This window comes from Portunus trituberculatus, chromosome 3 (assembly GCF_017591435.1).
Source record: "Portunus trituberculatus isolate SZX2019 chromosome 3, ASM1759143v1, whole genome shotgun sequence".
Classification (NCBI taxonomy): Eukaryota; Metazoa; Arthropoda; class Malacostraca; order Decapoda; family Portunidae; genus Portunus; species Portunus trituberculatus.
Window position 1 is genome coordinate 2,486,473 of NC_059257.1, and position 13,578 is coordinate 2,500,050.

The 13,578-nt window shown below is 42.1% G+C and overlaps 1 pseudogene; it reads right to left on the reverse strand.

The window, feature by feature from the left end:
• Positions 1–8,749: 8,749 nt before the first annotated feature.
• Positions 8,750–13,578, reverse strand: part of LOC123508411 — a 13,587-nt pseudogene continuing 8,758 nt past the window's right edge.

A 13,578-nucleotide genomic window follows, 5' to 3' on the forward strand; every position in this document is an offset into this window, starting at 1 on the left:
AATTTCCTTCCCCATATTGCTAGGCCAACTAGATTTCCCGATACTTTAAATTTATCTGAACCATCTTTCCTTGATCACATTTATACGAATTTCAGTAAAACATTTACCGCAGGTATAATACATTATCCAATTTCTGATCATTTACCAATTTCTTTTTAATATTTCTATTCCATTACCAAGTAAGACAACAACCAAAATAGAATTTAGACATGTGACTAGTGAGGCCAAACATCTTTTCTTCACATAAACTTAATAACATACATTGGAATGCTCTCTTAAATTCACAAGATGAAAACATCAACTTTAGTAATTTTTTTTTATAAAATTCAGGCATTGTACAAAGAATGTTTTCCGGTAAAAACTAAATATGTTTCTGAAAAAAAAGACTGAACAACCCATGGATAACATCAAACATAATCAAGGTAATTAAAACAAAAAACAACCTATATAAAGATTATAAAATATGTGCTATCACCGAAAATCAATATAAAGCATCTCGAAATAGGCTAAATAGAATTATTAGTAATGCAAAAAAGACTTACTACATAAATATGTTTAAAAATTTCAAAAATGGTACAAAAAAATTCTGGAATGGAATTAATCAACTTAAAAACAACCACACTAAAACTTACCTGAGTTATATTTCCCAAAATAACAAAGTACTTAAAACTCCTTCTGAGATATCTAATGTATTTAATGAATATTACACAAATATTGCTGTTAACCTTGATAACAACATTCCACCAGCCACTGTTGATCCAACTATGTTTCTTCGAGGTAACTATCCTACATCTATGTGTGTCCCTCCTGTTATTTTTAATGATGTTACATCAGTTATAAAATCCTTAAAGAAAAAAAAATGAAATACTAAAGAGATTCCTGTATCTGTATTAAAAGATAATTGTGAACATATAGCTATTCCACTATCTATATTATTCAATCAGTCTATCGAGCAGGGTATATTTCCACAGTCACTAAAGCATGCTACAGTAATCCCAATTTACAAAAGTGGTGCAAAGGATAAGCTTGGTAATTACAGACCAATGTCATTGCTTAGCACCTTTTCTAAAATCTTTGAGAAATTGATGAAAAAAATCTTACTAAACTTTCTTGAAAGTAAATCTATTATAACATCTGAACAATTTGGTTTTCGACAAAATTTGAGTACCTTCCATGCATTAAACATCCTCTCTGAAAATATATATTCCGCTTTAGATTCACAACACTCCCTACTTAGTATTTTCATTGATTCAGTAAGGCTTTTGATACGATTAAACATGATATATTACTTCAGAAATTAAAACATTATGGTATCCGTGGTGTAATATATGATTGGTTTAAAGATTATCTCTCCAACAGAACACAATCTACTAAGATTCTGACTCACATATCTTCACCTTTAAACATAAAATATGGAGTTCCACAAGGCAGTGTGTTAGGTCCTATTCTATTTCTTATTTACATTAATGATCTTCCTCAGATATTTCCCCGACTTAAATCAGTACTTTTTGCTGATGACTCGACCCTATACATCACTGGGGAAAATCCTATATCATTGATTGAAACTGCTAATACCGATCTAGAAATCCTATACAAATGGTGTGTTAGTAATAGACTAACTATAAACTCAAATAAAACGTATTACATGTTATTTACTAACAAAACAATAGATGCACTGCCACCTCTAAAATATGACAATTCTGTCATTGCAAAAACTAAACAACACAAAATGTTAGGTATTACATTTGATGAAGATATGACATTTAAACCACACATTTCATACTTAAGTCACAAATTATCAAGGAATATATCATTGTTATACCAAGTAAAACACTTAATGCCAATCAATGTCCTACAAATAATGTACAATGCCCATGTATTACCATATTTTCAGTATTGCACACCAATTTGGTGCAACACATATCCCACACATTTGCTTTCCTTATTTCGTTTACAGAAAAAAATAATTAGGATTATCTCTAACCATGGTTATTTTGATCACACACAACCCTTATTCAAAAGCATGAAAATCCTCAAACTAATTGTTATAAATAAATTACAAATTTTTATCTATATGTACAAATCAGTTAACACAGGTAATATGACAGCCTTACTACCACAACACAATTATCCCACCCGAACCTGCGAATATCTATCTCCGTGTTCCACAACACAGCCTGTCACTCTTCCAACATTCTTTAACTTATTATGGTCCCAAAATTTGGAATTCTGTGCCCAGTCACATTCAACAACTACGGACTTTTAAAAACATTATAAACAGTATATTCGTGATCACTATCAATAATAATGTCAATGTCCTTGTATACATTTTCAAAATAAGGTTGTAAAGGGGTAGAAAGTTTTACATAACGAATATCACATATGTATGTCAACTGACGACTAGAATACCTAATAATATTCATACTGCCCAAAGAGCAAGTTCTGCTTCATATGGGTTACCTACAAATTGTTTTTTTTTCCATGTAGAATACATATGATTGCTATGTAGGTATAATAAAGTGTTTAAAGTGTTTCAAGTGACGGAGGAGAGGCGAGAATTCAGGATCCAGCTGTCAGCCTCAGCTATCTCGCAATTATAAGTTTATTTCTTGTTATCATCTCTTCTTGAAGTTTCTGATTTTAATTATCATCAATTTACGCCTGTAAGGAATTATTTATGTAAAAGAAAAGCTAAATGACGCATAAACCCTCTTGACGCCTGGCCACATACTGAGAGAGAGAGAGAGAGAGAGAGAGAGAGAGAGAGAGAGAGAGAGAGAGAGACCATAGGTTGAAATTTATTGTGCAAGAAAAATATTCGTTTAGCTTTTTTTAGTTTTTTGCGTAGATACAAGCATTAATGGATACCTAATTTCTTAGGGTATGAGTCATGTAACTGCACGAGACATTAAAAAATGTCCTAGATTAGAAAGGGTAATTAATTATCAAAAGAAATAAATTACACCATCTGGTAATTTAATGACAGAAGGTTTCGGAGAGACAATCATCCCAAAATCAATCCTGCACTGTCCCCCCTTAAGTACGAGTTTAACTGTCCGCTCGTTTTTATTTATTTATTTATTCATTTTATTTATTTACTTTTTTTTTTTTGGTGTGGTTGGGGGTGGGGAATTCGTATACTACTACTACTACTACTATTACTATTACTACTATAACTACTACGGCTACTACTACTACTATTACTACTTATTACTATTATTACTACTACTACTAATAATAATAATAATGATAATAACAATAATTACTATTACTACTACTACTACTACTACTACTACTACTACTGATGATACCACTACTACTACTACTACTACTACTACTACTACTACTTACTACTACTACTACTACTACTACTACTACTACTACTACTACTACTACTACTACTCCCACCACTACCACTCATGCTCCTCCTCCTCCTCCTCCTCCTCCTCCTCTACTACTACTACTACTACTACTACTACTACTACTACTACAACCTACTACTACTACTACTACTACTACTACAACCACCACCACCACCACTGCTACTACTACTACTACCACTGCTGCTGCTGCTGCTGCTGCTGCTGCTGCTGCTACTATTATTACTACTACTACTACTACTACTACTACTACTACTACTACTACTACTGCTGCTGCTGCTGCTGCTGCTGCTGCTGCTGCTTTTTTTTTTTTACGTAGGAAGAGGGCCAGCCAAGTGCAAAAAAAAAGAAAGTTAGAAAAAGGCCCACTTGAGCGCTGGCTCTCGAAAGAGTTCAAAAAGTGCCAAAACCGTCAGCCAGAATTAGGGAGCAAATGCCTCGATACCTCCCTCTTAAAAGAAGACAAGTTGTAGGAATTCGGAAATACAGATGCAGGAGGGAGTTCCAGAGTTTACCAGTGAAAGGGATGAATGATTGAGCGTACTGGTTAACTCTTGCATTAGAGTTGGACAGAATAGGGATGAGAGGAAGAAGAAAGCCTTGTGCAGCGTGGCCGCAGGAGGAGGAGGCATGCAGTTAGCAAGATCAGTAGAACAGTTACCATGAAAATAGCGATAAAATATAGAAAGGGATGCAACATTTCGGCGGTGAGAAAGAGACTGAAGACAGTTAGTCAGAGGAGGGAGTTGATGAGACGAAGAGCTTTCGATTCCACCCTATCAAGCAAAGCTGTGTGACTGGAACCCCCCAAACATGCGAAGAGTACTCCATACAGGGACGGATAAGGCCCTTATACAGAGTAAGCAGTTGGAGGGCGAGAAAAACTGTCGGAGACGCCTCAGAACACCTAATTTCATAGAAGCTGTTTTAGCAAGAGATGAGATGTGAAGTTTCCAGTTAAGATTATGAGCAAAGGACAGACCGAGGATATTCATTGTGGAAGAGGGAGACAGTTGAGTGTCATTGAAGAAGAGGGGATAGTTGTCTGGAAGGTTGTGTCGAGTTGATAGATGGAGGAATTGAGTTTTGAGGCATTGAAAACTACTAGATTTTCTCTGCCCCAATCGGAAATCTTAGAAAGATCGGAAGTCAGGCGTTCCGTGGCGTCCCCGCGTGATCTGTTGATTTCCTGAAGGGTTGGACGTCTCTGAAAGAACGTGGAAAGATGTAGGGTGGTATCATCAGCGTAGGAGTGGATAGGGCAAGAAGTTTGGTTAAGAAGGTCATTAATGAATAATAGAAAGAGAGTGGGTGACAGGACAGAACCCTGAGGAACACCACTATTAATAGGTTTAGGAGAAGAACAGTAGCCGTCTACCACAGCAGCAATAGAGCGGTCGGAAAGGAAACTTGAGATAAAGTTGCAGAGAGAAGGATAGAAGCCGTAGGAGGGCAGTTTTGAAATCAAAGCTTTATGCCAGACTCTATCAAAAGCTTTTGATATGTCTAACGCAACAGCAAAAGTTTCACCGAAATCTCTAAAGAGGATGACCAAGACTCAGTAAGGAAAGCCAGAAGATCACCAGTAGAGCGACCTTGACGGAAGCCATACTGGCGATCAGACAGAAGATTGTGAAGTGACAGATGTTTGAGAATCTTCCTATTCAGGATAGATTCAAAAACTTTAGACAAGCAAGAGATTAAAGCTATAGGACGGTAGTTTGAGGGGTTAGAACGGTCACCCTTTTTAGGAACAGGCTGAATGTAGGCGAACTTCCAGCAGGAAGGAAAGGTAGAAGTCGATAGACAAAGTTGGAAGAGTTTGGCCAGGCAAGGTGCAAGCACAGAAGCACAGTTTTTGAGAACAATAGGAGGGACCCCATCAGGTCCATAAGCCTTCCGAGGGTTTAGGCCAGCAAGGGCATGGAAAACATCATTACGAAGAATTTTGATTGTAGACATGAAATAGTCAGAGGAAGGAGGAGAGGGAGGGACAAACCCAGAATTGTCCAAGGTGGAGTTGTGAGCAAAGGTTTGAGAAAAGAGTTCAGCTTTAGAGACAGAAGAGATGGCAGTGGTGCCATCAGGAATAGATAAATACTACTTACTACTACTTTTACTACTACTACTACTACTACTACTACTCCTACTCCTGTTGTTACTACTACTACTACTACTACTGCTACTACTACTACTACTTCTACTACTAATAATAATCCTTCTACTACTACTACTGCTTACTACTACTATTACTATTAATACTACTTACTATTACTAACTACTATTACTACTACTATTGCTACTACTAATTACTACTACTGCTACTACTTTTTTTTATACAAGAGGAAAGGCTGCCAAGGGCAACAAAATGTTAGAAAAACAATGCCAACTGGAACTGCAGGTTCCCTAAACGATCCGAAAAAGTAATCCAAAAGCCAGGGACAAATGTCTTAACACATCTCTCTTAAAAGAAGTCAAGTCGTAGGAAGACAGAAATAAAGAAGCAGGTAGGGAATTCCAGAGTTTATGAGTGAAAAGTATGAATGATTGAGAGTACTAGTTTAATCTTGTATTAAAGAATTGGACAAAATAAGAGGAAGAAGAAAATCTTGTGCAGCAATGACGCAGGAAGAGGGAAGGCAGGGAGTTACCAAAATCAATAGAGCAGTTAGCATGAAAATATCGATAAAAGAAAGATAAGGATGCAACATTTCTGTGCTAAGAAAGAAGCTGAAGATGGTTAGTCAAATGAGGGGAGTTGATGAGACGAGAAGCTTTTAATTCCACCTTATCTAATAAAGCTTTATGAGTGGAACATCCCCAAACATGAAAAGAGTATTTCATACAAGGACGGATGAGGCCCTTGTACAGAGTTTGCAATTGGAGAGGCGAGAAAAACAAGCGAAGACACCGCTGACCACCTAACTTCATAGAAGCTGTTGTAGCAAGGGATAAGATGTGAAGTTTCCAGTTGAGATTTTGAGTAAAGGACAGACCGAGGAAATTTATTGTAAAAGAGGGAATGGTTGGTAGCCTCTTAAAGAACGTGGGAAGATGTAGGGTAGTGTCATCAGTGTAGGAGTGCATAGGGGAAGAAATTTGTTTAAGAAGGTCATCAATGAATAACAGAGAGTGGACGATAAGACAGATCCCTGAGGAATACCACTGTTAATAGATTTAGGAGAAGAATCCACATCAGGTTTATAAGCCTTTCGAGGGTTAAGGCCGACGAGGGCATGGGAAACGTCATTACGAAAAACTTTAATTGTAAAAATGAATAGTCAAAGGGAGGAGGGGAGGGAGGAATAAGCCCAGAATCATCCAAGGTGGCGTTCTTACTACTAGTGTTTAGTAGTACTAATTATTAATACTATTTATTTTTACTAACTGCTACTATTACTACTACTACTCCTACTATTACTACTACTACTACTACTACTACTACTCCTACTACTACTACTACTACTACTACTGCTACTAATACTAATAATAATAATAATAATAATAATAATAATAATAATAATGATAATAACAATAACTACAACCACAACTGCTATTTGCTGTTGCTGCTGCAACAGCACAACAACACTGCTGCTGCTGCTACTGCTGCTGCTGCTGCTGCTGCTACTGCTGCTGCTGCTGCTACTGCACTGCTGCTGCTACTGCTGCTGCTGCTGCTGCTACTGCTGCTACTGCTGTTGCTGCTACTGCTACTGCTACTGCTGCTGCTGCTGCTGCTGCTGCTGCTGCTGCTGCTGCTGCTGCTGCTGCTACTGCTGTTGTTGCTGTTGCTGCTTGTGGTGCTACTGCATGCTGGTGCTTGCTGTTGCTGCTGCTGCTGCTGCTGCTGCTGCTACTGCTACTGCTACTGTTACTGCTGCTGTTTTGCTGCTGTTGTTGCTGCACTGCTGCTGCTGCTACTGCTGCTGCTGCTACTGCTGCTGCTGCTGGTTCACCACGCTGCTGCTGCTGCCACATTGCTGCCACTCTGCTACTGCTACTACCACTACTATTTTTTTTCTGCTGCTGCTAATACTACTGCCACTACTACTACTACTACTACTATTAATTTTACTACTACTGCTTACTACTACTACGACTGCTACTGCTCCTTATTGTTGCTGCTTCTTCTACTACGAGTACTAATACTTTCTACTACTATCACTACTATTCATATTTACTACTGGTGTTCCTTACTATTATTAGTAGTACTAGTACTTACTACTACTACTAGTGCTACTACTACTTAATACGACTACTACTACTCACTACTGCTACTACTACTGCTACTTGCTGCTACTACTACTATTACTACTACTACTACTACTATTACTACTACTTATTCTACTATTACTATTACTACTACTACTACTACTACTACTACTGTGGATAAGGTAGTAGACTCCTACCGAAACGATATTTTTTTTCTTCCAGCGATGTCTAATTGCACGAGTTCAGGAGGTTGTGTGAACTTTGCATTAAAGCTAGTTGTGATCTCGCTGAACGTTTCCCTTTTTGTCATATAACTAATGGGTCAATCACAGCTTGCCCTCTAAAGAGAATTCTCCTTCTTCACACAAAACTACATGCACTTACCACATATACACCATTCACTTAAAAATCAAATTTAAAAGAAAACCATGATTCGGTGTCCCCTTCGTGGAAGGGAACCAAAAATGTCTCCAGGTCAGACTCGTCTCTCAAAAAATGGCCCCAAATGCCTTGAAACCTACCTGAACATTTTCTACATAAATTAAAGCAAAATTCGCGGTCTTAGATCTAATTTTTGATATGTGGAACACCACCTCTCCTCTACTAAACCTCATCTTCTTTTACTTACAGAAACACAGCTGTCTGAGGCAACTGATAGTAGCCCCTTTTTTGTTCCCTCCTACTTTCTCTATTCTAATTTTTGTTCCAAAGCTGGTTTATGTACGCAACGATTTAACTTGCTCTCGTGCCCACGCTCTGGAATCTTGAGAGTTATCCACCATCTGACTTCGATTGAACAGTCACTCTTTAATTAAATTCATCTTTGTTGTCTATCTGTCCATTAACTCTTCTGACTATGGTAAATTCTGTCCCTCCACCCTTTCGCAGAGATTTCCATTCCTAGAGGTTTCAATATTCACTACAAGTTTTGGCTTTCCTCTCCCTTCACTAACCATCCTGGTGAACTAGACTTCAACTTTGCAATCCTCCATGACCTAGACCAGCTGGAGCAATAATGGGTTAATTGTATTCTTGACCGTCTTGGAGACACACCCAGCATTCTTTATCTCTTCCTCACATCTAATCATTCTGCTTTTGGTGTCACCTTTTCATCTCGTTAGGCTCCTCCGATCACAATCTAATTTCTGTATTTTGTACTATCTCTCCAATAACTCTTCAGGATCCACCAAAGTGGAGGCATTTTGCCTCTGCGAGTTGGGGGACCTGAGGAGGTATTATGCTGATTTTCCCTGGAATGATTCCTGCTTCCGTGTCAGAGACCAATATCTTTGTGCTGAACGCATAAAAAAGGTGATAGTGTCTGGCATGGAGGCATGCATTTCTCTTTTTCTTTCTCTCAACCTAGACATTCTAATTCTAAATCTTGTTTTAAACACAGCCTTTTGTCGTGCTGAATATGATAGAGAGGTTGCCCATAAAAAGTACTTAAGCCTTCTATCTCCTGAATCTTTGCAGAGTCATGCCAAGTCTGTTCTTCAACTTGGCAAACACTCCTACATAAACAGAAAATGTAAAAAATCTAGCCAAAAACATCACCAATAACTTCATTTCTTTATCTGGGATTGTCCACCCCTCTCCTCCTTACTCTGACTATTTAATGTCTACAATTATTTTAATTCTTCGTAATGATGTTTTCCATGCCCTCGCTGGCCTAAATCCTTAGAAGCCTTATGGTCCTGATGGGGTCTCTCCTATTGTTCTCAGAAACTGTGCTTCCGTGCTTGCACCTTGCCTGGCTCAAATCTTTCAACTTTGACTATCGACTTCTACCTTTCCTTCCTGCTGGAAGTTTGCTTACATTTAGCCTGTTCCTAAAATGAGTGACCGTTCTAATCCTTCAAACTACCGTCCTATAGCTTTAATTTTTTGCTTGTCTAAAGTTTTTTAATCTATCCTGAATAGGAAGATTCTCAGACTTCACAATTTTCTATCTTATCGCCAGTATGTCTTCCGTCATGGTCGCTCTACTGGTGATCTGCCTTTCCTTACTGAGTCTTGGTCATCCATCGTCTTTTAGAGATTTCGGTGAAACTTTTGCTGAAGCGTTAAATATATCAAAAACTTTTGATAGAGTCTGGCATAAAGCTTTGATTACTAAATTGCCCTCATACGGTTTCTCTCCTTCTTTCTGCAACCTTATCTCAAGTTTCCTTTCAGACGTTTTGTTACTGTTGTGGTACACGGTGACTGTTCTCCTGAATCTATTAATTAGGGTTCTGTCCTGTCACCCAATCCCTTTTTATTATTCATCAATGACAACCAAACTTTTTGCCCTTTACACTCCTACGCTGATGATACCACCCTATATCTTTCCACGACTTTTCAGAGACCACCAACCCTTCAGGAGGTCAACAGGGACACCATAGAACGGCTCAATTCTCATTTTTCGAAGATTTCAGATTGGCGCAGATAAAATATAGTACTTTTCAATGCCTCAAAAACTCAATTCTTCAATCTGTCATCTCGACGCAACCTTCCAGACAACAGCCCCCTCTTCTTCAATAACACCCAACTATTTTCCTCTTCCAGACTGAATATCCTCGGTCTGTCCTTTACTCATAATCTTAACTGGAAACCTTACATCTCATCTCTTGTTAAAACAGCTTCAATGGAGTTAGGCATTTTCTCGCCTCAACAATTGCTGACTCTGTACAAGGGACTTACCAGCCCCTGTATGGAGTACTCTTCGCATTTTTAGAGGGTTCCAGTCACACAGTTTTACTATATAGGGTGAAATCAAAAGTTTTTCGTCTCATTAACTCCCTCCTCTGACTATCTATCTTCAGCCTTTTTCTCATCGGCGGAATGCATCTATTTCTATCTTTTACCGCAATTTTCTTGCTAAACGTTCTACTGATTTTGCTAATTACATGCCTGCCCTGCCCTACTCCTGCGGCCTTACTGCACAAGGTTTTCTTCTTTCTCTCATCCCTATTCTGTCCAACGCTCTAAGTAAAAAACTAACCAGTACTCTCATTCATTCACACCTTCAACTAGTAAACTTTGGAACTACCTTTCTGCATCTGTTTCCGACTTCCTACGATTTTTTTTTTTTTTAAGAGGGAGGTATCAGACATTTGCTCACTAATTTTGGCTGACGCTTTTCTTCTTTCTAGAGAACTAGCCCTCAAGTGGGCTTTTTTTCATGTATTTTTTTTTGCCCTCGGCTGATGCTCATTCCTACTTAAAATATAAATAAAAAAGTAAGCTAACTGCTACAATTACTTAGTGCTGGTACTGCTATTCCTAACTTACTACTACTACTACTACTACTACTACTACTACTACTACTACTGCTGCTGCTACTGCTGCTACTGCTACTGCTACTGCTACTGCTGCTACTGCTGCTGCTGCTGCTGCTGCTACTGCTGCTACTGCTGCTGCTGCTGCTGCTGCTGCTGCTACTGCTGCTGCTGCTGCTGCTGCTGCTGCTGCTGCTGCTGCTGCTGCTGCTGCTGCTGCTGCTGCTGCTGCTGCTGCTGCTGCTGCTGCTGCTGCTGCTGCTGCTGCTGCTGCTGCTGCTGCTGCTGCTGCTGCTGCTGCTGCTGCTGCTGCTGCTGCTGCTGCTGCTGCTGCTGCTGTCTGCTGCTGCTGCTGCTGCTGCTGCTGCTGCTGCTGCTGCTGCTGCTGCTGCTGCTGCTGCTGCTGCTGCTGCTGCTGCTGCTGCTGCTGCTGCTGCTGCTGCTGCTGCTGCTGCTGCTGCTGCTGCTGCTGCTGCTGCTGCTGCTGCTGCTGCTGCTGCTGCTGCTGCTGCTGCTGCTGCTGCTGCTGCTGCTGCTGCTGCTGCTGCTGCTGCTGCTGCTGCTGCTGCTGCTGCTGCTGCTGCTGCTGCTGCTGCTGCTGCTGCTGCTGCTGCTGCTGCTGCTGCTGCTGCTGCTGCTGCTGCTGCTGCTGCTGCTGCTGCTGCTGCTGCTGCTGCTGCTGCTGCTGCTGCTGCTGCTGCTGCTGCTGCTGCTGCTGCTGCTGCTGCTGCTGCTGCTGCTGCTGCTGCTGCTGCTGCTGCTGCTGCTGCTGCTGCTGCTGCTGCTGCTGCTGCTGCTGCTGCTGCTGCTGCTGCTGCTGCTGCTGCTGCTGCTGCTGCTGCTGCTGCTGCTGCTGCTGCTGCTGCTGCTGCTGCTGCTGCTGCTGCTGCTGCTGCTGCTGCTGCTGCTGCTGCTGCTGCTGCTGCTGCTGCTGCTGCTGCTGCTGCTGCTGCTGCTGCTGCTGGGTTGTTGCTGGTTCTGCTGCTGTTGCTGCACCGCTGCTGCTGCTGCTGCTGGTGCTGCTGCTGTTTGCTGCTGCTGCTGCTGCTGCTGCTGCTGCTGGTGCTGCTGCTGCTGCTGCTGCTGCTGCTGCTGCTGCTGCTGCTGCTGCTGCTGCTGCTGCTGCTGCTGCTGCTGCTGCTGCTTGCTGCTGCTGCCTGCTGCTGCTGCTGCTGCTGCTGCTGCTGCTGCTGCTGCTGCTGCTGCTGCTGCTGTTGCTGCTGTTGGTGCTACTGCTGCTGCTGCTGCTGCTGCTGCTGCTGCTGCTGCTGCTGCTGCCACTGCTACTGCAACTACTGCTGCTGCTGCTGCTACTGCTGCTGCTAATGTGTGTGTGATGCTGCTGCTGCTGCTGCTGCTGCTGCTGCTGCTGCTGCTGCTGCTGCTGCTGTTGTTTCTGCTGCTGCTGCTGCTGCTGCTGCTGCTGCTGCTGCTGCTGCTGCTGCTGCTGCTGCTGCTGCTGCTGCTGCTGCTGCTGCTGCTGTAATGATTAATAATGCTGCTGTTGTTGCTGCTGCTGCTACTGCTGCTGTTGTTGCTGCTCATGCCGCTGCTGCTGCTGCTGCTGCTGCTGCTGCTGCTGCTGCTGCTGCTGCTGCTGCTGCTGCTGCTAATGCTGCTGCTGCTGCTGCTGCTGCTGCTGCTGCTGCTGCTGCTGCTGCTGCTGCTGCTGCTGCTGCTGCTGCTGCTGCTGCTGCTGCTGCTGCTGCTGCTGCTGCTGCTGCTGCTGCTGTTGCTGCTGCTGCTGCTGCTGCTGCTGCTGCTGCTGCTGCTGCTGCTGCTGCTGCTGCTGCTGCTGCTGCTGCTGTTTTTGCTGCTGCTGCTGCTGCTGCTGCTGCTGCTGCTGCTGCTGCTGCTGCTGCTGCTGCTGCTGCTGCTGCTGCTGCTGCTGCTGCTGCTGCTGCTGCTGCTGCTGCTGCTGCTGCTGCTGCCGGGTGTTTCGGTAGAGTCACCGCAAGGCCAAACATGTTTGACTTCACGCTGAACAGGACAGTGCTGAGGACACCGTCGGTGGTGCCAGACGACCGTGTCACTGTGATCTCAATCCCTGGGAGAAGTTATCGTACACATCAGTCGCCTGAGCTAGCGCTGTCGTCAAGACGTAAACACAGCAGGATAGTGGAAGAGTTTGGAGATTTATTCTTTGATGGGGAGTATTATAGGTCACTAGTGTTTCATCATTTGTATATGCCGAGGGCCGAGCAGCGCAATACTCATCCAAAACAACAGGTCTTCGGTCCTGGAAGTGGTTTGATCTACGCGGGCTTGTTTTGAAGGTGTTCCATTGTAGATGTATGGCATCGGTTTTCTGACGGATAGATGCGACATGTCACCAGCTACCACCAGCTCCTTAATTTATTTCACGCCGTATTTTTTTTTATATCGGTTCTCTCCAGTATGCCGCACAATATGTAAACGTAATTTTACATCTACAGTACCCACTTCTATGGCCTAACATACGTCTAACTATTCAGTTTTATTCGAAATGTAACTCCTTCTTGATCTCATTCCATGAGGTTGATGGGGTTGTTCCACGCTAATTGGCTGAAAAGGGTTTGCCAAACGAGAGCAAACGCATTGGAAAGGCGTTTGCTCGCATTCTGGCTTCCCTCCGTTTGACTCGTTTGCCCTCAGCCGCGTCGCTACTGAAAACGCCTTAATAATAATAATAATAATAATAATAATAATAATACTATTTACTGCTTGCTAATGCTTTTACTGCT